Consider the following 24224-nt stretch of genomic DNA (forward strand, 5'->3'; position numbering starts at 1 on the left):
AGTGATGGAGGAGGCATCCAGATAGGGACCATGGTTTCAACCAGGAGTGGAGAACCCATGACCTGGGCTGCATCAATAGGAGTATAGCATCTAGATCAAGGGAAGTAATAGTGCCACTGTATTCTGCTCTGGTCAGACCTCACCTGGAGTACTGTGTCCAGTTCTGGGCACCACAGTTCAAGAAGGACACTGACAAACTGGAACGGGTCCAGAGGAGGGCAACCAAAATGGTCAAAGGCCTGGAAACGATGCCTTATGAGGAATGGCTAAGGGAGCTGGGCATGTTTAGCCTGGAGAAGAGGAGGTTAAGGGGTGATATGACAGCCATGTTCAAATATATAAAAGGATGTCACATAGAGGAGGGAGAAAGGTTGTTTTCTGCTGCTCCAGAGAAGCGGACACGGAGCAATGGTTCCAAACTACAAGAAAGAAGATTCCACGTAAACATTAGGAAGAACTTCCTGACAGTAAGAGCTGTTTGACAGTGGAATTTGCTGCCAAGGAGTGTGGTGGAGTCTCCTTCTTTGGAGGTCTTTAAGCAGAGGCTTGGCAACCATATGTCAGGAGTGCTCTGATGGTGTTTCCTGCTTGGCAGGGGGTTGGACTCGATGGCCCTTGTGGTCTCTTCCAACTCTATGATTCTATGATTCTATGACCTTTCAAATATTGTTGGAGATCAGCCCAACCAGCATGGCCGATGCTCAGGGCTGATGAAAGTTGTAGTCCAACATGTGGAGGCACACCAGTCAGGCTGCATCTGGCTTCCCTGGGGTCAGTGCTGCCCCTTCCTCCTCAGCCACGGCTCCATTTCTAGTGCTTGTGCTGCTCAACTCACCTCCTCTTTTGTCTCATTGTGGCTCCCTCTTTGACTCTGTGTATTGCGGGTTGTTTTTTGGCAACCTTTTGAATTTGTGTGGTTTTTTTTTTTTTAAAGAACTTTTATCATAAGAAACAAGCAATACTCCCAAAATAACATATCCAGCATACACACATCTAAATGGAATATCCATGTATCACAATGGTTGGTAACATCAAATCCTGAGTGCGGAAGAGTAGTTGTAGTTTTAAATTGCACCCCCCCCCATTTCTCTGACATTTAGGCCATCTTTAGGACTATCCTTAAAAAGCAGCTTCTTGCCACTTCTGACACCAAATTGTCAGAAATATCAGGGCCTGGAATGGCCAACAGAACCCAAACAAGAATTGTCAGCTAGACAGGACATCTTTTTCAAAAGCATTGCAATGCAGTGAGACCCAAGACCCCAAGTGAGGGAGTGGCCCACATCAAGTCTTTCAAACAGCAGTATTTAGACACTTTTCAAGCAAAGAGGAAGCAAAAGGGTAGTTCTATCCACATATGGCAATGCCGCCTCCTTTTACCAGCTGTTACTGGTTTAATCACGAGGCATAGCCTTTTCCTTACCTTTCCCTCCCTACTGCTTCCCCCATAGTTATAGCTCCTGCTTTTCTCAAGGTTCTCTTACAAACACAACCTTCCACATTCCCGACTTGGCCACAGTGATCCATGCGACGGTCACCTCCAGGCTTGACTACTGTAATTCGCTCTACGCAGGGCTGCCCTTGAAGCTGTCTCAGAAACTCCAGTGGGTGCAGAATGCTGCAGCGAGGCTCCTCACGGGGTCTCTGCCTTGGGAGCATATTCACCCAGTGCTTTTCCAGCTGCACTGGCCCTCAGTGGAGTACAGGGTCACATTTAAGGTGCTGCTTTTGACCTTTAAAGCCCTTCACGGCCTAGGACCCTCATACCTATGAGACCGCCTCTCCCAGTATGCCCCACGGAGAGCCTCAAGGTCCATAAATAGCAACATCCTAGTGGTCCCGGGCCCTAAGGAAGTTAGATTGGCTTCAACCAGAGCCAGGGCCTTTTCAACTCTGGCTCTGGCCTGATGGAACGCTCTGCCTCATGAGACAAGGGCCCTGCAGGATCTGATTTTTTTCCGCAGGGCCTGTAAGACAGGGTTGTTCCGCCTAGCCTTTGGCTTGGAGCCAGTTTGATTCCCTCCCCTCTTTCTTTTTCCCTTTTCCTTTCTCCTCCTGTGATGAGGCTGCATTTAAATATTTTAATGTTTCATTATTTTAATTGTTGTATTTTAATCTTGTTTTTAAGTTGTATTCATTCAACTTGTTTTTATTATTGCTTGTTAGCCCCCCTGAGCCCGGCCATGGCTGGGGAGGGCGGGGTATAAAAATTATTATTATTATTATTATTATTATTATTATTATTATTATTATTATTATTCCAACCTTCACTTGCTCAGCCCTCCTCTCATGCACTTCAGCTTTTATCCTGTAATTTCTCTAACTGTATCTCCCAACTCTGGACTGCTGTTATGAATCTGAATGAACCGCTTATGAGTCCCAAATCTATGTACATACCTGACTGGGACCTGTTTCTCACCATCTCCCCAGTTAACAAAATGGGTGGGGGAATCACTCCAAGAGGTTGAAAACCAAATCTCTTGCCTCTGGGTTTCTTGGTCTTTTGTGTGCCTTAAGGTTACACGTTTGTCTCTCCATTACTGCCATGTCTCAAAGTTTGGTGTACCAGTTCTGGATAGTCATTCTAGAAGAATCCCCCCCCCCTCCGCCAGTGCTCAGTGATAATCAAATGTGGTACCACAAGCAAAAAAAACCCTATTCCAGTCCTTAGAAGGTGCTTCTGCATTATCAAAAGAAAAACAAGGTGGCAGAAAAGGGGGCCTAGTTTTTGTATGTATGCTTGCTCTCTTCCACTGCAAATATGGTTGAGAAGGCTACAGTGAGGACTTTGGGGTGTCACCTGGTTGCAAAGTTTCTAACCGATGGAGGGAGAAAGGTTTCCAAGCAAAGGAAGGAGGCTAAATGCTCTGAGACTGTGGGATGGGGAACCTCTGGTCTCTTTACTTTGCAGTGGTTGTGGCAGCAGACCACTCAGAGCCTGTCTTTTGGTCTCCAGAAGTCAAGGGGCAAAAGGGGCTTTTGTGTGTGAATGGACGGATGGTGTGTGTGGGAGGATGCATGTGTGAAACAGAACAAATAGATGAATAGGGTGCAAGCTTGTATGTATGAGTGGGTGACTGGTGTGTGTGTTTGGAAAACGGACGGATGGATGGGTGATGAATGGTTGGGGTGCCTGAGTGTGTATGAGTGTATTCGAATTTGTGTGCGAGTGTGTGTGGATGGAGTATGAGTGAGTGGGAGGGTGTGGAATGATAACAATATTGGGAAAGAAAGAGTGGAGTGTAGCTCTGGTCCTGCCCATCACAGATCTACTCCTCCAGACAGATTACGGCCAAAGGAATGTGACCATCATCAGATTCTCCACCATAATTGTGATTGACTCCCCACACTCTCTTCCCTCTCCCACTGCCATTTATTTTTTAAAAAATATTATTATTTAATGAGCAAGGGCTAATGGTGTGATTAGCATTATGTCTGGTTTGACCCTATGTGGTGGAGAAATTTATGGGAATGTGTGGTACCTCCCCAAAAAAATTCACTGGTCCTATTGAAACTCTTAGAGTGCTTCTCCCCACTCAAAATTTCCCAGACATTTTGGTATAAGCAAAATCCAGGAGCAAACCAAGCTGTGTGTACATGAGTCCTCCCTCTCTTGCCTCCAAGTAATGTTGCTGAATATTGAATTCCCCCTGCCCCCGTATCTCAAAATTCCTTAGATGTGTTTTACTTGAGGAGTTTAGCTTCAGGCTCAGGAGTAAATAAGGTAGTGGATACTAAGAGACATCAAACAACGCTGAAAAACTGTATATTAAAAAGCAATAGCCTGCCGTGAAAGAGACCCAAGTTCAAATGCAAACTTGTTTCAACAAGAAGGGAGAGGTCTGAGTAGATTGCAGAGGTGAGACCTACTCCTTCCCTCCCACTTCCCTACCGCTTTCCCTGAAGGTCTGAGAATTGAGTCCTTCAGGGAACATTCTTGCCATCTAATTTATGTAATAGCCTCAGTATCAAGTACACTGAGTGGGGTTTCTTTCCTCCCTCTCTCCCTCCCTCCCTCCCTCCCCTCCCCTCAAGTGTACTGAATTTGATCTCCCAGCTGGAAGAGAAAAGGCAGAGATGAAGGCAAACTAAGGGCATAAGAGGAGCCTGCTGGATTGGAGTCCAGCATCTTGTTGTCACAGGGGCCGCCCTGTGGAAAACTCACAAGCAGGACCCGAGCATGAGAGCACCCTCTTCTGTGCACTCAGAAACATGACTGCCTCTGACAGTGGAGGCAGAGCATGGCCATCGTGGCTAGTAGCCATTTGTGGCATTCATACACAGCCCCTGGTCGTCTCATGGACTATTGACCCATGCACCACTAATCCGCTGCCACTAACCAGGTCTGCTCCGGTAAATCACTTAGTCTCAGTCAGGTTCCTAAGTTAACAATGAAGATTGTAGTTGATTGCAAACACAAATAAACCTTAAATGCATTTGAAATGCTGTTACCCTTTACCCTCTTAGTCTTATTTTATTCTGTCTCTAACTCTTCTACCTCCCCTCACACAAGAACCAACTGCTCTATTTCCATCTGTCTGCCAACTGCTTTCCCAACTGCCTTTTCCCAACCAACCAACTAACTAACTAACTAACTAAACCTCGGGTTAAGCCCTTTTATAAACAAGTAGGCTCCGCCTCTGGCTTTTCTATTGGTCTGCCTATTAACTCTTTCTCTCCCCCTGTACAGACATTTTCCAACGAACGGGCAAACGCCACACCATTGATATAGCCTTATCCTCCATGAATTTCTTCAATCCAATTTCAAAGCCATCCAGCTAGATATGGGGAGGTGGGGAGCTCTGGTCTTCAACTTAACAGTCTGTTCTGCATTGAGAACAGAACTGTGTCTTTGTTACTTCTCCGGTTTGAAAATAAACCAGATAACGGGGAGAGGAATGTACTTTGACTATGTTTCACATAGTCCTCCTTCAGGAGGTTTCTTCTGAGACGACACCCCAGTTGTTAAAAGTGCCATCATCCCATTGCAGATAATTGTTCTGTTCCATTAGAAGTAGCTAACTCTTGCGTTCTTTTCCCTGCCTTTAGAAAATCTTATTTGCAAAACTGATGAACAGTTTGGCAAGCCTTATGAAACTAAGAGGAGCATCTGGAAACAACTGCGTATTCTAGACCTTGATCTAGAGTGCAGAGGATGGACCAGAGGATGGAGCTTTGACTAAGGATGTGCCAGGTTTACACAATGCCATTTTTTAAAATATGTATATATATGAGAGCCCCTCTTCCAAAAGTCAAAATATTTAAGGCAGGAGTGGGGAACTTTTGTCCCTCCAGAAGTTGCTGAAATGTGACTCCCATGATCCTTAGCTGACAGGAGTATTGTAGTTCAGCAACATCTGGAGGGCCACAAGTTCCCCAAACCTGATTTAAGTGAACATCTGTTGCTCCCTTTAAAGCAGACACCTCTGGTTTTCTTTTGGTTTAAACGGCCGATGTTCCTTTTTTTAGCACTTACAATTGTACTGTGCTCCAGGTTTTTCATCAGCATTGTGGTAGCTCGTGTTCTCTGGAGAGTCCTCTGTCAGAGTGCATTCTGTCTGAAGACGCGTAGAGGTATTTTTGTTCCCTTTTCACGCTGCAAACTTGCACAGCAATGTTTGACGTGAAGGAGCTTTTGGGGCTGTGACTCTGAGGAATCTATGGTGGGCAATAACTCCTGAAAATATCGTCATGTGATTTTGTGCAGCCAGTCAGTTGCTGTATAACAACAACAACAACAACAACAACAACAACAACAACAACAACAACAACTTATTATTTATACCCTGCCCATCTTGCTGGGCTTCCTCAGCCACTCCAGCAAAATATTGAAATATAATAATTCACCAAATATTAAAAGCTTCCCTAAACAGGGCTGCCTTCAGATGTTTTTGGTGTCCACAATATAGGTAATATTGTGATGGTATGAGCTGCTGTTGAACCACTACTTTCATTCACTGCCGGATCTCACAGGATAATCCCAAGCAGACGTAGGCAAACAATTGCTATACATGAGGCTCAACTTTCTCAACAGAAGAAGAAGAAGAAGAAGAAGAAGAAGAAGAAGAAGAAGAAGAAGAAGAAACAAATGAAAACTTGTTCCATCTGTAAACTTGTCAGGAATCTTAGGGCACAAAGGAAATGAAGAAAATAGCTTCCCTCAGTAACAACAAGAACAACAGCAACAAATACATATTTTAGAGGGGCGTATGTGTAGATTTCTGCTTTGTTTTTCTGGGCGATGTTTAACAGAGACCTTGTGAAAGGAGACAAACATGTAAATGAAGTCAACTTTTCAGACCTCTGGGATCCTTCACAGCATGAGATACTCTTAACAGATAATTAGCTGGGGCCGTTAATCAAGTTTAACAGGTGTTGAGTAATGAACCGAGACAGGGCATCTGCTGTGACCGGCCTCTCTTTCTTCCTCTAATCTGGTTAGGGAAACCGAAAGCCAATTGGAGCTCAAACTGCTTTGAAATCTGAGCCAACATTGTATTTTCCTGATGCATCCATCACTCTTGTGATCATTGAAGGATGGTGACATTCACAACAGGAGTACATAAGGAACCTGCCCAAAGTGCTAATGGATACATATTCTGCAAGTCTTGAGCCTCATATACATAACCGGTTTTTGACAGTAAGCATAGTACCACGGCATACCGCTGGTGGTTTTTAAGTTCCTGACAAGGGGTATTTATGGGATTATGCGGCACAGTGTGGGTGCAAATGTCTCTGATGCTGGGAACAGTGTATCCGACCTCAAAGGTAGCCATATGCCGGAGGTGGAAAACAGGGCCAGCTCCAAGTTTGAAGGAGCCCTACCAGGTAGTAGCTGTGCTCTAAGCTTTCCTGTGCAACTTCATTTCAATCCCTCCCAATTTCCCAGAGTGATGCTACATTGGATGCATTGTAGGAAATTAAGGTGGCGGCCACATCCAGCCACCTGATGCTTTTCAACGCACAGGGACAGATTTTTTTAAGGACCCTTCTGCGGCATTGGGACCCCAGCTGCTACTGCCCAAGCAAGGGCAATAGTGCTTATAACACTTTCTGAGAGCATACATATTTATTTATACCCTGCCCTTTTAGCTTACAGATAAAAATAAGAAGCACTAAAACGTACTGTAGAAAAAACAACCACACCACCATTAAAAACAATCAAACATGGATAGAATTAAGACTACATGCAAGTATAAAATCTATTAAAACCATACCAATATTTGCAATAAAGACAGCACAGCACCAGGTTTTAGCTTGGACCTAAAACCATGTGGGGTTTTATAGGTCATAACAGGCACTTTGATCTGTGCCCGGAAACAGACCGGTAGCCAGCGCTGTTGTAAAAAGGGAGTTGTATGCTCCCTATACCCAGACCCCCGAAATAATATGGCTGCAGCTCTTTGAGCTGGTTGATGTTTCTGAGCACTTTTCAAAGGCAGCCCCCATGTAGGGTCCATTACAATCATCCAAATGGAATCTAACTAAGGTGTGTGCCACAGTGACGGGAAGAATTCAGGCTTTGGAAAGTTTGTTGACAGAAATGTGATTTTGATTTTTCATATTTGCAGTCTCTCCCCCCCCCCCTTTCCTTCTTATTTGGGGTTTTTACTGGTAGATACTGCTGTGCCAAAAAAATGCAAAGAAATTGTGACATACTCAGGTGTCCTTTTCTTAGCCCTCTCTGTGCCCTGGCACCCACTGGCAGTCACTGAGTAGACCTGGGCATCTAAATGCCCCATAGTGGTATTAAAACCACGGTTGAATAGCCAAATGGCTAGTTAGCTGCCACCATCTACTGAACAGAGAGCAGTAGGACTTAACTGTAGGTTGGCTAGGAGGCCCAAGGCAAGGAAGTGGGATGAGATAATCCAGGTTGTACAGAATACTCCTGGATCGTGGGTAGGCAAACTAAGGCCTGGGGGCCGGATCCAGCCCAATCACCTTATAAATCTGGCCTGCAGACGGTCCGGGAATCAGCATGTTTTTACATGAGTAGAATGTGTCCTTTTTATTTAAAATGCATCTCTGGGTTATTTGTAGGGCCTACCTGGTGTTTTTACATGAGTAGAATGTGTGCTTTTATTTAAAATGCATCTCTGGGTTATTTGTGGGGCATAGAAATTTGTTCATTTTTTCCCTTCAGAATATAGTCCGGCCCCCCGCAAGGTCTGAGGGACAGTGGACTGGCCCCCTGCTGAAAAAGTTTGCTGACCCCTGCCTTGGATCAAACAGCACAAGCTGTACTTCAAACAAAACATTTTGTGTACTGTTAATAAAATGCACAGAATTGTAGGAAAATAAACAGTAAAATGTTGCGTCTAGTTCCCACTTACTAATATAGGCCAGTACCTTCTGTTACATGCTACAGATCTAGATGAGACTAAAATCTGCAACAGTCTTTTCTTCTTTCTTCCTGGAAGATGACCAGCATAGATTTCAGGTAGCTTCCACAGCTAACTCCAGCTGAAGACTCAGAGCGCAGGACTTGGCTAAACCTTTGTAGCTCTTTGCCTGTGAAACTGACACAGTGGCCATCACAGCATCAGGATGTTGGGCAGTAGTGAAACAAGGGTCACAAAGGTCAACCTTGGTTTCTCATTTAGGAAGGGAGAGTAAGGAATTCAGGAAGACCGCTAAGGTCTCGGGGTACAACAGAAAGTCAACTTAAACATTTTATGCATTTTCTACACTTTATCCTTAACCTTTTCAATGCTCTGTGACCATGACCTATCTAGGTGTACTTACAAACTAGACTAGACCATTATAACCACTAGTGGAAGAATAAGGGCAGATGTATATGTACATATGGGATCTGTTCATTGGAAAGAAGGTATACACATACAGTTTTATCAACACACCTCCATAAATTTCAGTGAAGGCTGATACTCTCCAAATAAGTGAGTTTTTGTTTTTTTTAGAAGCAGAAGAAAAGAGAAAAAAATTAAATGCTGGGCATTATCTACCCAAAGTTACGTACAATTAACCCATATGAAAAATCCGTAGGACTGAAGAGAGTTTTAAGGATTGAAATTATTCCTTGAACTTATGTATGCCATCTCTAGCTGTTGTTTTCTGATTTGTCTGTATTAAGACTTCAGGGATGCAGAGGTGTACAGGGCTAAAATCCAGTGCAAATAAGCAGTAACTTGTGATTCTGACTGAGCTAAAGCAATGTCTAAGTGCACACCGCCTCCAGAATTCTCTGGCCAAGTAATCAAGGTCTGTTGATTCAAGACTAGCTTTGAATTGGCAGCCTGTGAAACCCTAATTGTCTGTATTCCATAACAATGTAAATGAGCCTTCAGAATTTCCTTGGGTATGTTTCTGCTGGATGTTTGCATGTTTCACATTTTTTTAGCACAGAGATAAATAGTCCAGTAGATTTCTCTCGTAAACTCAGTGGAGGCTCAGTTTGCAAAGTATAAGGTAAACAGTATAAGCAATGTGTGTTGTCTTGCCTATGCAAGGAACCATTATCTTCTGATAGAAACAAATATCTCCTGCTAGGAAGCATTGGTGTCATGCACCGAGTGCATTGTAGCAACACGTTCTGTGATGGACCGTTATTACTGTTGGGCCATTGTGAAGCTGAACAGGAGAGGAAACAGGAAAAGAGAGAAACTTTTGATTATACAGATAAAAAAATAAAGAGTACAAATCCGCATCCTTACTACACTGAAATTTATTTTTAGTATCTAGATGTGGATCACAGTTTTCACAAAGACAAGAATGACATTGACATGGGGCTATCCAGAGGCAAATTGTACTTCTCTAGAGCAGGGGTAGCCAACCTGGGCATCTCCGGATATTGTTAAGACTCATCAAATCCGCAGATTACACCAAGCTGGGAGGGGTAGCTAATGCCACAGAAGACAGAATCGGGATTCAAGATAACCTTAACAGATTGGAGAACTGGGCCCAAACTAACAGAATGAACTTCAATAGGGAAAAATTTAAGGTTCTAAATTTAGGCAGGAAGAACCAATTGCAGCAATGTAAGATGGGGGGACATCTGGTTTGCCAGTAGTACAGAAAAGGATCTAGGGGTCTTAGTAGACTACAAGCTTAACATGAGTCCACAGTGTGATGCAGCAGCCAAAAAGCTAATGCTATTCTAGGCTGCATTAACAGAAGTCTAGTGTCCCAATCAAGGGAAGTAATAGTCCCGCTCTATTCTGCCTTGGTCAGACCACACCTGGAATAGTGTGTCCAGTTCTGAGCACTGCTTTCCTTTTGGGAGAATACAGGGGCAAAGTAGGTGTTGAGCATATCTCCATGCAGAGGACCTACTACAGTAGAACCTCGACTTATCACCGCCCCTTCTTGCGAACAATCCGACTCGCGACTGCGGCAAACCCAGAAGTAAACACTGGGCTTGCTGCAATTCGTGCATGCACAGAAGCGGCTTCCGCCGTCTGCACATGCGCAGAACGGCGCTGGCACCAAATGCGCATGCACAGAATGGCGCCTTTCACAGTGACCCGGATTGACTCATGAACGGACCTCCGGAACGGATTCCGTACGTGAGTAGAGGTTCCACTGTACTTCCTTGTTCTTCCACTTGAATCGAAGACAGATGGAGAAACATTAAAAAATTATTTTTAACCTCTTTCGCAAGCCTGATGGTGACAAAAGAGTTGTGAGTGAAGAGGGGCACCTTTGTCATCCTTTGGACCCCTTGGAAAACTTAGGAAATCTGCTATACCTGGAACTGAGGGTGGAGAGTGCAGCTGAATGGGACACAGCTGTGGGCAGCCTGAGGAAATACCATCCCACCTTAGGCCTGTCTATGAAAAGCAAGTCTAGAGTCAGAGACTAGGGGTGATGTTCTTTCAGTTTTTTGTGTGCCACTTAGATGCATTTTTAAAAGTGGTATAGAAGTTAAATAATCAATCAATAATCAAAGATGATCATATATATGAAAATGTTGCTTATACTCCCAAGTAAGCAATCAGCCTTAGGTAGCTTATTTTGTTGCCTTTCCCAGTATAACATTTGAGGCATAACAGCTGAGTATGCATTTACTCCTGTGTTAATTTCAGAAAGGTTAGCTGTTTCACGAGTCTATCTGTGTTTTTATTAAGGACATATTATTTTTCCTAGAGGGAGCCGTTCCCATCAATTTCTGCACATTAAAAAACCTAGTAAACCTCCTTAGGAAATCTTTTACTATGCATACCAAGTACCTATAATTCAAAGATTAATATCTGGGTGTTTTGTTGATATCCCTCCCCCCCATTCTGAAGTACAGAAAGTGATTAGAGCTTATTATAAACACACCCACTGCAGTATTTCATATTTTTTTTAATCACGGCTTGCAAAGCTGTGACCCACTTGAAGACCTTTTGGGAAGCTGCATGTAATCTCATGATGGGGACGAAAATTAACCTGTGACTGCTGTAAATAACAATTTCCGGGGGCTTGCTCGCCATATTTTTTATCTCCCTCTTCCCTGCCTTTGTCTCTTCCCTCTCCTGTGCTACTTTGTTTAACCCCAGAGAGAGTTACAATTATGTACAAATTACCTGCCATCTTGCACCATCTGGATAACTGTTCATTTATTCTTATTATCCCGATCAGTTCAAACTCCACCTGCAACTGGCAAAAAGCCCAAGAGCAGCCATTTGCCTCCTCCCCTCCTGTCCCCTCCTGTCCCAGCGAACGAAAGCTTGCGCATGAGCCCAGGAACCTTGGCTCTTTCATTTCCCTCAGTCTTACATGAGCAAAGAGCATTTCATGACAGACACCTTTAGCCGTTGCTTTTTACAGGCAGGGTAGGGATAGCTGGAGCAAATTGACAACCTCTGATTGATGGCTGCCGACTGATAAGAGGCACTAATTTCATTGTGTAGCCATCACATTTCTACAGCAATGGAAGAGTCCGGATGCTGGTTAGCCCCACCGAGAGCACTTGACTGGAAAGCTATATAACAACAACAACAACAACAACAACAACAACAACAACAACAACAACAACAATTTATTATGTATACCCCGCCCATCTGGCTGGGTTTCCTCAGCCACTCTGGGTGGCTTCCAAAAAAATATTAAAATACAGTAGTACGTCAAACATTAAAAGCTTCCCTAAACAGGGTTGCCTTCAGATGTCATCTAAAAGTCTGGTAGTTGTTTTTCTCTTTGACATCTGGTGGGAGGGCGTTCCACAGGGCGGGTGCCACTACCAAGAAGGCCCTCTGCCTGGTTCCCTGAAACTTGGCTTCTCACAGCGAGAAAACCCCCAGAAGGCCCTCAGCACTGGACCTCAGTGTTGGTATATCCCTATAATGGGACAGGACCACCATGTTGTGAATGGCCATACTTCAAGGCAAGGTATAAACAAATTAATAATAATAATAATAATAATAATGTCTTGATCCTATGCACTGTGTGTGACTGTGTGGTGGAGGTGCATTTTCAACACCGCCTTAAGGTTTGTTGAACCAGTGTCTGTTTTGAACTGATGTGTTTTTGGGTACCGTATCCCCCATTGGGAATCTGCTGGCAATGACTTCTGATGCAAGGATGTTTCGTGGTCCCTATTGGTTGATGATGTCTTACCAGCATGCATCTTGTGTATGCTTCATTTATATGGGTGCCGTGGTTTCATTATTCTAGTGGTTACAACATTTAGAGGGCAAAGTATATTTGGAGCAAATCATTAGCAATTTATAAACTTTTTTTTAAAAGTGATCTCTAGAGATTCACAAAGGGAGCAACAGGCCCATTCTTACTGTAAAGAGGATCTGCAGAAAATACAGATTTGTTCCCTGGTGCAAATGTAGAATGTGCCTGTGTTTTACCTAAGACAAAAACTTGATCGGTTTTGGTGTTTGCAAAGAGGCATTGGACTCAGTTTCAGGGATGTCAAATTGGGAGTGTTTTTAGCCTACATTTTTACCCACCCGACTACGCTGGTGACTGTGTTGCTGTTTTTATAACTCTGCCCTCGGACCTTGTGGAAGAAGTGGGTTGAGAAATCCAATGAATAAACAAATAAAAATGTGAGGGGGCAAATCGGTTTGCAGCGTGGCTCCCTTCTCAACACCAGTTGAGAGGAAGAGCAGTGCGACTTGCCCTCGTGTTGTCCATTCTAAAATCACTACATGGCATTATAGCATCATAATGTCCAATATTTGCTCCATCTGAAATATACTCGGAGTCAAGTGTGGATTTCATGCTCTTTATTTAGCTCATAGTAGTGAGGAATGAAGGTTCCTCCCAAATATCTGCTTTATATACATTATTTACACAATGGGCCGCAAGATTCTCTTTTAGGCCAATCAGGTTGCGGTTTCACTTCCACCTGGAGCTGGATTGGCTGGCTCCTGCAGACCAATCATACTGCTGCATTGTTCTAGGACCAATCAGACTGCTGCATTCTGAATCCTATTGTTCTAGGACCAGTCAGACTGCTGTATTCTGAATCCTATTGTTCTAGGACCAATCAGACTGCTGCATTTGGATCCTATTCAACTCAGTACATAACACTATCGTTGGCTGTGGTCATGCAGGTAAAGAATTTGCGGCAGGGTGGGGTGTTGCTGACACAACAGCAGCCCAGGCAAACATCTGGCATGAATGGTGGGAACTTCCCCCCCACCCGCCACCATATATAGGGATGTATAGAGGAGAACTTGGGGGCGGGGCGGAAACCTTCCACCATTTTCTCTTAAAATTGTTCTGGGTGAGAATATTCAGCACAACCCTGATTCAGAACTTTAGCAGCCAGAGCCATGCCCTTTAAATGACAGGTCTGTTTTTATTAGGAGAAATAAATTGTTTTATCTGGCACTTGCGAAAGGGGAGGGGAGGGGGAGAAGAGTGCATTTGGAAGCATTTATGTACTTGATTTTTGAACTATGTAGTGGATGTTGCACAAGTCCATTGATCAGTGTAGATCTAAGCTGAGTTTGAAGTAGTTAAGAAAGCAGTATAATTACCAAACAAATCACCCCCAGTTTGCCTCCAGCGCTCCCATTGCTTCTGAAAATATAGACAAATGAAAAGAGCTAATAGGTGGAATTGATTTATTTGAAGTGCTGTCTGTCTTTTTCACTTTCTTTCTGATAGCAAAGAGGTTCTGGCAGACCTGGCTCCAGATGTCTGAGACAAGGTATAAAAGGTTTCAAACCATGCCCTGTTTGATTGCATTTGTCTGGGGTGGGGAGGGGGGGGGAGAAATGGAATAAGATTAATCTTGCTACAATGATGGTTAGCTCCTGAGAGCATTCTCAAAGACAGGAGAGGATATTTCAGACACAAGATGAACAGGTCTTTCCATTTTCATTCCACTCTGGATATCAAAATGGTGCATTGTGATTGGTTGGCTCCAGTATGTGGTTAATTGGCTTTCTGTTGGCAACTGATTTTAATTTAAAATATTGGGAGGGTGGGCAGGCAAAATAGACAGGAGAACCTTGACTTTAAAGGGCTTTCCATACCAAATAAATTAAATAGAAGCAGGAAAGGCTCATCTACCCAGAAATGCTCTGAGCAGAAAATTGTATTTGCAAAGCACTCTCCTACATCTCTAGTTACAAGCAAACATGTGACGACAAGGATTTGTATTTTTCCATTTTGCTATGACTCTTCATTCTTAAATTGGTTACAGGCTCAGGCCATAGTCCATGACCTTTTTTTGAGAGAAAGAGAGTTTGCATTCTTTGACGTCAGTTTTTCTTGTCAATTTTTGTCTGTTACGCAGTTTGCTAATGCTACGCTCCTTAAACGGCATACTCCTTCATTTTATGCTTTAATCCTATAACAAATAATTTGCAGATCATAGTTACAAGAAATAGAAGATCGTAATTACAAGCAAGAGGAGACGGAAACATAATTACTGTACCAAAATGAGGCACATGGGTAAACATTATTATTGTGGGGTGTTTTCTTTTTTAAAAATAATTTTTGTCCTAACAATAAACATAGTTAGCAGAAAACTGAAGTACAACTAAGTCATCATTACAAGTAGGATAATTGCACATTGTGCCATAAGTACCTTATATTTTCATTTTTGCTAAAACAATGCCCCTTAAAGCAGCTTAATATGATGGTGCTTGTAGTTTGCAGCTCAACAGCAAATTTGCAGTGATAATCTAAAGTTCATGCTTATGGTTCTGCTGTACACCACCTCTGCTGAAACAACCGAGCAACCATTTATGCATTTGCCATTTCCCAGTAGTTCCCATGAAGAATAACTACCCTTCCCCATTGCTTTCAAGACCACAAGTAGAGTTTTTAGTTGCAGTAGTGTGAGCTGAAATCATCTTCAGGATTAAACTACAAGTGCTTGGCACCCAAACCTCAGTGCTTAATACTAAATAAAACTAAGATGACAAGGCACCACCAGCAATGTCATTAGCATGGCCTTTGCCAACCTAGTGATGTCCACATATTTTGGACTGTGATTCCCATCAGCCCTAGCAAAGGCTGCAGTAGCTCATTTGAGAGACGTGGGCAGACAAAACAGATAGGAGTTGTGCAGAAAAAAATGGTTTCAGTAGATCTATTTTGTCATCTGCACCATGACAAGTTCTATCTACTAAAACTAGATTATACACACACACACACACACACACACACACAATTTGCAAGGGAGGGCAGAAATAAGCAAATACTGGAAAAGTGTGAAAAGATTAGAGAATATTGATTAAATTTTCAGGGTGAGGCATTAAGCGCACAAGCCTTAGTCATTCATGTTACAAGATGGGGCTTGGCCATTTGTTATTTTAAACTGATTTGAAAACGATCCTAAAACAGCAGGTTGCAAGGAGGGTGGAGGTTTATCTCTCCATTCCCCCACCAAGGTCAGAATAGAGATCACCACTGATAGAATGCCACCACCTCTGATTATGCTGCCCAAGGCAGCCATTTTGTGCTGGCTCCCACAGCAATTTTACGAAGATATGAGCAGCAGCAACTCATGTATTACCCCTGAGAGAAAGAAAATAAAGCACTGGAGATCACTTTTCCTGTCCTTGGGTGCTTCTCGATTCCTCCCTACAGCCACACCTAGACTCAAAATGCCAGCATCTTCCTTAGGAAAGCTTTCAGGGCAACAGGCTGAGGCACAGCAGGTGGAATCAGCTGCCGCCACCTTGATGGCAAGGCGACTTACATAGCATTCTTTGCTGGATGGGCATTACAGCCACCCTTCATCTGAGGATAGCACAGTGGGTTACAGTATAATAACAAAGTGAGGTAGTTAATTCTACCATGCAGTTGGGAAATTAAGGCCAGGAAGGCCCACAGTTGAGTAGAATCTGTACTCTCATATCTAGCTGGTGGACCACAGTGCCCTTCTCATTCCTTGTTGCTCTGCTTGTCAGTATTTACTTACCTGTAAGGAAGGAATATAGAGATGCGGGTGGCGCTGTGGGTTAAACCACAGAGCCTACGACTTGCCGATCAGAAGGTCGGTGGTTCGAATCCCCGTGACGGGGTGAGCTCCTGTTGTTCGGTCCCAGCTCCTGCCAACCTAGCAGTTCGAAAGCACGTCAAAGTGCAAGTAGATAAATAGGTACCGCTCCGGCAGGAAGGTAAACGGCGTTTCCGTGCGCTGCTCTGGTTCACCAGAAGCTGCTTAGTCATGCTGGCCACATGACCCGGAAGCTGTCTGCGGACAAACGCCGGCTCCCGGCGAGATGAGCGCCGCAACCCCAGAGTCGGTCACGACTGGACCTAATGGTATCTTTACCTTTAAGGAAGGAACGCACAGTAAGCCCTGACTTTCTGTCTGCACATATTTTGTCTGTGCTGAGGGCAAGATAGAGGAATTAGGATTAGCCAGCCCTCTTGGGGTGGGACGGGGTGGGGCAGATACACACAGCATGCGGGTTGTCAAGGAGTGATATGATTAATGCTGAAACGGCAACAGGAGTTTTTGCAAAGGCAGCCGCCGACTTAAACTAGACTGTGACTCAGGCTGTTGCTCTGGCAGATGCCAAGAAGCAAAGCCAAAAATGGCTAATGAGATATGTTTGCGTGAGGAAAACTTTAGAACAAATGCCCGTTCCCGCTGTGAATAATGGCACTGTCAGAGGAGAGATGTGATATGTGAAAAAAGCCTTCAAAAACACTGTCGGCGGGGAGGGCGGCAGTGTTTGTGTGTGGAGGGGGACACACACACCACAATGTGAAATTTGTTATATGATCACTTCAATGGTGTGAACATCGACAGAGTGGTAGACTGGAAGCATAAACTGTTTCTCTTCATACTATCGGGAAAGGAAGAAGAAACAGTGGGGGGAGATATGTACCAGATTTCATCTGCTTTTTTTAAAAAAAAGGAAAAGAAAAAAAAACAACCCCTGAAGTGGTGATGTCACAGAAAAACTGGAAATAGCCCACAAAGAAAATTTAATATAAAATATTTACATGGATTAATAGGAAGACTCCATATGTTGGTTTATATAGCCTGAAAATGATAAGGAGGTGGGGAAAACGAACTGAGTAAGGCAAATTTCAATCTTTTTCTGTGTAAGGGAATGTTTCTTTTCTGAATCTTGGGCTAAAACCTTCTCTGGGCTCTGTTCATCTCTCAGCTTGTTTTGTGTAACCTTTGCTAGCCTTATCTTTTGCCATATTTCCCTCCTTTGCTTGACAGAGAGTGACTCTGATTAACCCATCTGTCTTTTCTGTTGTTATGACATTGCCATCCTCCTCATATGTCTTGACACCGCCTTGCAGTCCCAAGTTTTCAGGCCTGACTCATGGAGCGCCACACTCTCTTCCCAGGCCAGCTCTACCATTATGTGGTGTGAGGTGGCGGCTTGGCTTCAGGTTCCGGAGCCACAAGGAATGATAACAGAGTACTGGAAAGACTCATGTCTTAAAACCACAGAGAGCCACTGCCAGTATCAACAACATTTATCTATGAGGATCACTGGTCTGCCTTGGAATGTGTGCAGAGGAGGGCAGCCATGATCAAGGGTCTGGAAATCAAGCCTTATGAGGAACGCTTGAGGGAATGGGCATGTTTGGCCTGGTAAAGAGGAGACTGAAAGAGGAGATATGATTGTTGTTGTTGTTTAGTCGTTTAGTCGTGTCTGGCTCTTCGTGACCCCATGGACCAGAGCATGCCAGGTACTCCTGTCTTCCACTGCCTCCCACAGTTTGGTCAAACTCATGTTGGTACCTTTGAGAACACCGTCCAACCATCTCATCCTCTGTTGTCCCCTTCTCCTTGTGCCCTCAAACTTTCCCAACTTCAGGGTCTTTTCCAGGGAGGCTTCTCTTCTCATGAGGAGCCTAAGCTTCAGGATGTGTCCTTCCAGTGAGCATTCAGGGCTGATAGTCATCTTCAAATATCTGAAGGGCTTTCACATGGAAGATGGAGCAAGCTTGTTTTCTCCTGATCCACGGGGTAGGACCCAAACCAATGGCTTCAGCCTTCAGGTAGAAAGAGATGCCAACCAAACATCAGGAAGAAGTTTCTGGCAGTGAGAGCTGTTCGGCAGTGGAACGGACTCCCTCGAAAGATGGCGGACTCTCCTTCCTTGGAGGATTTTAAGCAGAGGTTGGCTGGCCATCTGTCTTGGATGCTTTAGCTGAGATTCCTGCATTGCAGGGACTTGGGCTAGATGACCCTTGGGGTCCCTCCAGCTCTATGGTTCTGTGAATTCAAAGGCAGCTTCCTGCGATGCCACAGATGCCTGTAAAAAACCCCACAGCTGGTGCAAAATGTGACTGCGAGGCTGTTGAACAGAGTAGCAAGCTGAGCCATGTGTCCTCGGTCCTCAGTGCGTGTGATCTGTAATATCCGGTTCATGCATGCATGCAGCAAGCCAGCAGATGATGCAGTCCTCAGTTGCTGGATGCATGTTTGCAACGTTACCTGAAGGCACCTCTATAATGATCTCTAAAGCTAAACGCGACGGTTCCAGAGAGTTTTGAAAATGAAACTGAAACAAACCAGGTTAGAGGAACAGCATATACAGGAGGAAATGGCCTTGTGAAATGGGTTATTCCTTCGATTAAATGTTCATCCGAGACACACACTGTCTTGTACACTCCCTTCTTGCTTACAGAAAAGGATCAGTGACAGCCTTGGCTCCAGGTGTCTGTCAGGGAAGCAGTAAAAAGTTTTCTTTACAGCCTGAGTTTGATCTGATTATACTTGATAGACAAAAAATTAGAAAATAGGCACTTGCTAATTTAAAAGCCTGGCTTTCAAAGAGGCATTTATGTTAAGTTGGCAGCATATTGGGAAAAAAGAGTGCCACAAGGAAAAAAAATACAGGTTTTTAATAGCATGATTACAGTGTTTAAGTTAATCCTTCACTTTAATTTTTCTAGGTGTATCTGTAGTTAATAGTTTAATCACTAGTGGGTGCTAGGCCCAACATTACCTGCAGGGTTTAATAGTCCAGTGCTAGGTATTGTAGCCTTCCTAATTTGTATTTTAACATCCCCACTAAATATTTGCAGCAGTAGATTAAAAAGTTTCAACACCACTACTTTTTTTCTTTTATTAATTTAGTATTATTTATTAATTTTCAGTATTTATACTTCATCTCTTCATTGAATATTTTCAACCCCAAAGCAGGGAACAAAGTAATAAAAATAAACATGTCCAATAAACAACAGATTCGCAATTCTGCCATAAGGTAAACAAGCAAAACTACATACAGGGTTGCCATGTTTCAAAAAGTAAAAACCAGGACACCCCAAAAATTATTGAGCTTTTTTCAATTGACTTGCCTAAGATGCGCTGCCTTTCTGGGCATCAATTCCCGGTAATGTCCTAAGCTACAATGAGGACAATTAAAATTTCAAATTTAACCAAATGCAATGGGGGGGGGCACACACAAGATGTTCAGACCAATTAAACTATCAGCTGCAGTTCCCGCTCTATTTCCCATTCACAATCCCTGTGTCTCTTGCAATGAGAGAGGTCCCCACTCTGTGCCAACAGACTCTCACTCTGTGACTTTCAAGCAATTTAACACCTTTCAACCCCCCAATCGCTAGCCTAATCCAGGCTCTCAGCCTGAATGGTATGAATTGCTGCCCACAATCATCCACAGCAATTATCCACAATCATCCTCCTGCCCTGCTCCATAGAAGTAACAAAGCAAAACACATACATACAGGAAAAAGCCACATCTAGGTGTTTCTCTCCCCTTTCCTGTCCTGGGGAAACTTACAGGCTACAAGGTTGATAAAGCTGCTAGCAAGGGTCATGCAGGAGGATTTGCCAGCCCTTGTCACCTCTCTCTCCTCCTTCCCATCCAGTGCAAACAGTATTGAGGGTCCTCCAGGATAGGGTGCTCCAGAGCATTCCAGTATGATCCATAAATGTGTGTTATTACAATAAGGTATATTGGGGTTCTATATATCCAGAAAGTGTACTTGAATTGAATTGAGAGCAGAGGCGTAAGAAGGTCAGGTGGTACCCGGTGCGAAAAATTTCTTGTCATTCCCCCCCCCATTTAATTTTTTATTTTTTTTGCCTGCAAAAATGGTTTTACGTTATTTCATATTTTCTTACAAAGGAATGTGGATTTTGATCCTCTGATAACAAGTAGGCAACTATGGACAGATACTTAAATCTACAGGATGGATTGTGTTTTGGCTTGTGTTATTTTATTTATAGTTATTGTTTATTTATTTAATAAAATTTATTTTTAAAAACCTGCAAAGTGGTTTACCAAAAAACAAAACAAAAAAACGCACAGCAGTAAAATCAAGAAAAATTGACAATCCTACTTTAAAACATACAAAAGCTAAAATATTAAGATTAAAATTACTTCAGCTTCCTAAGCATCTAGGTATGCTTGCCTAAAAGAAGAATGCTTTTAGCAGGTGCCCGAAAAGAGTCTAGCAAAGGCATGTGCTTTGTTGAAATTTCAGCCTTCATGACATAGGAAAACGGTCAAGTAAACAGCTATTTTCATGGAGGAGGGTCAAGATATTAACTGATATGCATGAAATTTCATATGTAGCTATATAATCCCTAGTGTAGTAAGATAAGACCTTTGGAGCAGGTATTTTTTAAAAAAAGTTTTTTATGAACCGCCCTGGTAGGGCAGTAATTGTTCTTTGATAATTTGTCACCCACCTCCATGATGGCACCTGGGGCGAACCGCCCCCCTGCCCCCCTTTCCTACGCCCCTAATTGAGAGGAGTCTATTTTTTCTAGTCTTGCTTATCTCCATATAAATAATAATAATAAAAACAGCCGGTGTCTGAATCCTGACTGACACAGACTCTGGAGAACCCATGGAGAACCCCATTCAAATGCAAGAGGGACATAGAGGAACTCACAGTAGCCGACAGTAGTCTCAGAGATGCTTTGTCTTGGACCTCCAGTGACCTCATCCTGAGCTCTGTCTTGAACCTGGCCCATCACTGCCGGGGCAAAGTTAATGGCAGACCAAGCAAGAAGGCCAAAGTCACAGTAGCACTAGTTTGGCTTCCAGGCAACTGTATCAGCAGGGTTCTCTTTGAGGGGAAGGGTCTGCGAGTGCAGCTTTCTCCCGATTGAAGTGCAAAGTGTTTGAGGACTGGGACATTCGCAGAGAAACCAAAATGCTTGTTTACAAAGCTATTGTACTACCAACCTTACTATATGCTTGTGAAACATGGACCACTCACAAACGCTATCTCCAACTCCTCGAAAGATTCCATCAACGGTGTCTCCGATTGGCCTCCACAGTCACTTACAGACTCATTGTTAAAACCGTGTTTATGGAAGACAGTCTTACTCATGAGGAGAAGATCCAGCTGTAAGCCTTCTTGGTCAATGACACAGCAAAAGCCCAGGGAGAGGCAATGATTATATAAATCCCTCAGATGCCTCTTGACCTTTGCTGGGCTAACATATCCCATCAGAGTTCATTTATCCCCCCAGCGCCACCTACGTCCCTCACTCCAGTTCCAGCATCTACAGTAAACAAGGTGCTGATCATAGACACCTAGTTCCCAGTAGCATCAACTTTTCCCTTCTGTGAGTGGTAAAACTCATTACTAATTCCGAATGAGTTGGCTAAGTATCAATAAAACAACTGTTAAATAGGATGAGTCTATCGAGCGAGGCATGTTCCCAGATATCCTTCAGACATTAGCTATAGTATTCCAGTATGATTGTCATATCACAGCATCACCACCAGCACATATTGGAGGTATCCTGTGCTTGAGAATACATCTTCATCATTCATGAATAGCCCCCTGAGTTGATATCCAGTAGTGAGGTTCTTTTGCAGAAGCAAGCAGCACCTGGAATAAAACTGAGCTCTAGTAAAAATGTGTGTGAGTGTAAGTTTAGGCTCCTTTCTTGTGGAATTCCTTCCCAACTGAGGTGTGGATCTATTACATCAAGGTCAACAAAAACTGGAGTTGACCGCTCAGTTAGGGTGTGTTGCTCTTTGTCGTATTCTCACATGCCATATGTATTGGGAAATGGCAGTGAAATTTTCCATACAAAATAAATAGCTTCTCTTGAGCTGTTTAATCCAAAACAAAACAAAACAAAAAGGTGGGGAAACCAGAGAGAGAGAGTAAGCTCAGAAAAGCACAATCCCCACTGCTCTTCAGTATGTTCCAACTCTCAAAAATATTTTCCTCTGCCACTGTGACAACAACAACAATAATACAAAAATTATTGGATATGTTACATGATGAAAAGGTAAAGGTAAAAAAAGGTAAAGGTGTTAGGATATTTCCGTTCCACCTTAAAAGGAAGCAGGCTTTGTGAGTCACAGAGTCTGCGTATTTCCTGTTCACAGGATGTTTCTGTTGTGTCTATGCATTTGTTTCTCTCTCTGTGCCTGAACACGCAAGCAGGCAGTCATGTTTTTTCCTTTGTTCTGACCAACGCTGAATAAACTTCTAAATAATGCTCTCCTGCGTGCATCTTTCGCTGTACGAATTCTGCTGATAGAGCGTGCATCAGCTCTGGAATGTGGCAAGCTATTTTCTGGAGCTCGTGTCGCTAATTGCTGCTACTGTATCTACGGGAGATCGATGGATCGTCTGGAGGCGACGTGGGGGCCATGATGGGCTATATCTCCCTGGCAGTATCCCAACAATTCAGTATCCCTGAATGGTTAAGTCCAGTCAAAGGTGACTATGGGGTTGCGGCGCTCATCTCGCTTTCAGGCCAAGGGAGCCGGCGTTCGGCCACAGACAGCTTTCCAGCTCATGTGGCCAGCATCACTAAACTGCTTCTGGCAGAACAGAACACCATGACGGAAGCCAGAGTGCATGGAAACACTGTGTGCCTTTCCGCCACAGCGGTACTTATTTATCTACTTGCACTGGTATGCTTTCGAACTGCTCGGTTGGCAGGAGCTGGGACAGAGCAACAGAAACTCACCCCGTCGCGGGGATTCAAACCACCGACCCTTCGATCGACAAGCCCAAGAGGCTCAGTGGTTTAGACCACAGCACCACCCACGTCCCAACAGGATGACTAACCAACCCCCTCCCCACACACAACTTACACATAAATCATTCGGTGGAGTAAATCTTCCAACCATATAGAAATGAGACAGCTGTACAACACAGAACATCCTTCTGAAAGCACATTATATGAAATATCAATATGTATGTATACAGAGCAAGAGCAATACTGCCATTTATTTGGCTAATAAAAACTGGGTTCAAGAAATGCATCTCATTCCATAACTGATATTTAGCAGAAAGTAGCACTTTATTCCATGCTTCAATAACATAAAAAACTCATACTGCTAGAGGCCCCATTTTATACACTCTGTGTGTTCAAGTAACTGGTGAAATAGGCAAAGAGAAGCTCTGTACCTTGGAGTGGAAAGTCAGAAAGCACTCCAGCACACATTTATCAGATCACAAATGAGGCAGAGTTCAGTGTGAGAAATGCTTATATATTATGTTGGCCTTACCTTGAATATATTTCTTAGAAGAAGCTACATAAAGCAACCATATCCCGTATGTTATAACAGCTTCTAAATAATTAAGTGTTGCTCAGTAAGAGCTAATGTTTTAAACCAGGTGTGTGTGTCTGTTTTGCTGTTGTGCATAAAAGTATTGCTGTTATTAGCTATTAAATTTATTGCTTGTTTTTTTTGCCAAGGTAACCCAAAGCAACTTAACAATTTGTGAACAAACACATACATTAAATCTGCGTTACAATAATACAGTTTCCCAGACTGTAGAGTCTGGGAATCAAGTCCCCTAATCATTTCATGTTTTTTCTTCCTTTCTTTTAGAGCATTGCTTACATCTTTGTGTTCTGATAATTT

The 24224-nt window shown here is 43.4% G+C and overlaps 1 protein-coding gene across 7 annotated transcripts in view; it reads left to right on the plus strand.

The window, feature by feature from the left end:
- Positions 1-24224, plus strand: part of FHIT (fragile histidine triad diadenosine triphosphatase) — a 1027317-nt gene that overhangs the window by 480375 nt on the left and 522718 nt on the right. The window lies entirely within an intron of this gene.

This window comes from Podarcis erhardii (genome assembly GCF_964252035.2).
Source record: "Podarcis erhardii genome assembly, chromosome: 2".
In the NCBI taxonomy this organism is placed as follows: domain Eukaryota; kingdom Metazoa; phylum Chordata; class Lepidosauria; order Squamata; family Lacertidae; genus Podarcis; species Podarcis erhardii.